Source organism: Theobroma umbraticum, unplaced genomic scaffold, assembly GCF_002168275.2.
Source record: "Theobroma umbraticum cultivar Fairchild unplaced genomic scaffold, ASM216827v3 scaffold_239.1, whole genome shotgun sequence".
NCBI classification, from domain to species: Eukaryota; Viridiplantae; Streptophyta; class Magnoliopsida; order Malvales; family Malvaceae; genus Theobroma; species Theobroma umbraticum.
In genome coordinates, this window is record NW_018397273.1 from 2,571,117 (window position 1) to 2,574,391 (window position 3,275).

A 3,275-nucleotide genomic window follows, 5' to 3' on the forward strand; every position below is an offset into this window, starting at 1 on the left:
GTTGGTCTCCATGTCACTTAGTAAGGTACCTTGAGGTCTGTTATTGATAGCACTAGCAATTTGGCCCACATGTGTCTCAAGATTTCTTATTGATGCCACTTGACTTTAGATGATGGCATCATTCTATGTTATATAAGGATTAGTCTTTGTTATGAATTGCATGAACATCTCTTCCATTAAAGACTTTTCTCTAGCATAGGAGTTTTAGGTGGAAATCCAAGTGGCAAGTTTAATTTAAATGCTATTGAGGATCTGTGGTTACTGCTCCATAAGAAATTAGGATTATTCCTCCAACCAAGATTATAATTGTTGGAATAGGGATTGTTGCTCGATTGCCTATTTCCAATAAACTAACAAGATTCAGAATAGATTGGGCAATTGTCATTGGAATGTTTTTCTCCATAAAATTATCAAGTCACAAAAGGGTTTTGAATAACATTATCACTCAATTTATCAATTTTTTTTCGTGAAAGACGCCAACTATGTAGTGAAAGACACCAATTGCATCTAATTCATGAACTCTAACAATTTTCTTAGTACCCAATCTTTCAGATGGCCTCTGGTAATTGCTAGAAATCATCTCCTTAAGCAAATCATAGGCCTCATCAATAAATTTACTCATAAGTGAACCTCTAGTTGCTGCATCAATGGTAATTCTAATAGGTCCCAGCAAACCAATATAAAAAGTCTAACTTTGCATCCATTTTGCTAATCCATAGTGAAGAAACCTTCTTAACAAATTGTAATATCTCTCCCAAGCCTCATATAATGATTCATAATCAAATTGCATGAAAGATGTGATATCATTCTGCATCTTTGCTATCTTGGCAAGTGTCAAAAATTTTACTAAGAATTTTTGAGCCAAATCATCCCAAGCACTAATGGAACCAGGAAAAAGCGAACTTAATCAGTTTTTTGCTTTATCTTTTAGTGAGAAAAGGAAAAACCTCAATTTTATGGCATTATCAATAACACCATTAGCCTTGAATGTGTTGCAAATTTTCAAGAAATTCACAATATGAACTTTAAGATCATGATTAACCAAACCCTCAAACTGAACAAAAGTCTGAATTATCTAAATGATTACTAGCTTAATTTTAAAGTTGTTGGCTTGAATGGTAGGTCTTCGGATACTAGAGTAATGACCTTGTACTAGTGGGACAACATATTCCCTCAAAGACTTGGTTTTTTCCCTTTGTTGATTAGCCATTATTTTAGTTGAAGTAGAAACTTGTTGATTTTTACTTTAAAGTCTTTGAAAAGTCTTTTCAATTTCTGGATCAAAAGCAACAATTTTTAAATTTTGGGCTTTTTGCACACAATGGCCAAAAGTACGTGATAATTAAAGAAAAAGTTTGAAATAAGATTAAGAATGCTTGCTATTAATATTAACAAGAAAGAATTAAAAAGTAATTCCTCAGTAACAGCATCAAAAACTTGTTATTAACAAGAAAGAATTAAAAAGTGTATGTAATAACAAGTATAATGATGAAGTCGAGTATTGTTTCTACAGAGAATTATTTTAATTCCTATTGTTAAGTACTAAAGTTAACACACTTTAATTTTACCCAAATAATTAAAATTAAAATTAAAGCTAAAACTAATAAACTAAAAATAAAACTAATTTAAAATTTATCAGCAAAATTTGTTTTAAGAATTTAATTAATTACCAGACTTGTGATTGCAATATCCCTCAATAGTTTATCTAAATATTCTTTCTCTCTCTCTCTCTTTTGACTTAATTTAATCCATTAAGTTGCTAACTTGGAATCCTAATTTATTTACAAGTCTCTATCAAGATTCTCAGAAAAATGCCTTTCCCAAATAACTTACTATATGTCTATGTAAATTAAATTAAAGAAAAATTCATTAAGTTCATGCTCTAATTCTGGCTACGTATGGCTTATAAGTGTATGTTTATCCCATATGCAAATTAAACAACCTAATCAACTAAGTGCATTCAATCATACAATATTGTATTCAAGAAGTACCAAAATTTCCTTCGTCAAGGTTTAACCTAGGTTTCTAGATCAATCTAATCAATGGCCAGGCACCTAAAAGCATTAACATAATAGAATAAACAACTTAAAACCATCAAACATAAGCAAAAGAGAGATAAATAATTCAAAATGTGTATTGAGTTTAATCATAATCTTAGCGAACTAAATTAGTTCCCCTTAATGTCACACATCATCATCAAATAAAGTTTAAACATCAAAACCAAACTAAGAAAATAAAAGAATAAAAAAAGAATAAAGAATCCCAAAAATTGCAATCTTGATCTCTAAATCTTCTTAAATCTCTCAATTTCTTCTTAGCTTCAATAAGACTTCTCTAATGATTTTTACGGCCAATGCTTAGCTTTAAATTTGGTGTTTTGTGTCTCCGAAAGTTGCTTAAAAGGTTGCTTAAATAAGGTAAAATTTCATGCCAAGAAAGAAGTTTAATCTAGAAAGAATTCTACCTAATTTCCTTCAAGAGCCACGACCCTTACTTGTCTGTCTATGTGTCCACCCCCATGATCCCTTTCAACATCGTGCTGCTTAGTGTTTTGCCTTGCCTTCCACTCTTCTAATGCAATCCTTCAAATTCGGCAAAAAGTTCAGCCACTTTTCGATCAAAACTTGGTGAAATGGAAAACATGGAAGTTGTATATTTTTCTCTTAACTTTCCAATCATTAAAGAATCACCTCATTTGAAGTATGGTAGGGAAGGTTATGGTCAAAACACCAAGACTTGTGTAGTAAAAGTCTGCATTTCACGAACACCCAACTTGACAACTTTTAACCTTTTTTATTACACACCTACAAAATTAGAAATTTAATCCATAATAACATATCTTAGGTACATTAACACTAATTTAAACACAATATTCACTAAGATTAGATTGACTCACCTAATTAATTAATTTAAAATAATTTAATACAACTGAATTAATTTTCTATGTATTATTACAAGAACTACGTTAAATTATTAACAAAATTAAATCGAAATAACACTATATTATAGAGTTATCATAAATCATGATTTAAATTGACTGAAAATGCACTTAAAAAATTGATATTCAAGTCTGGATAGAAGAACAACAATGTTAAAAACAGAAATGAGAATATTGCCTTAAGACAACATCCAAAAAACCATATGTAATTGTGCTTCACTTGGTCAAGCATTTTATACAAGACTCATCCACGCTTTAAACAATCCGTTGACATGATTAAATAGGGCTTAAACATGACAAAATCAGGTTTCAACTTAATTAAAATCAAAGTAAAATG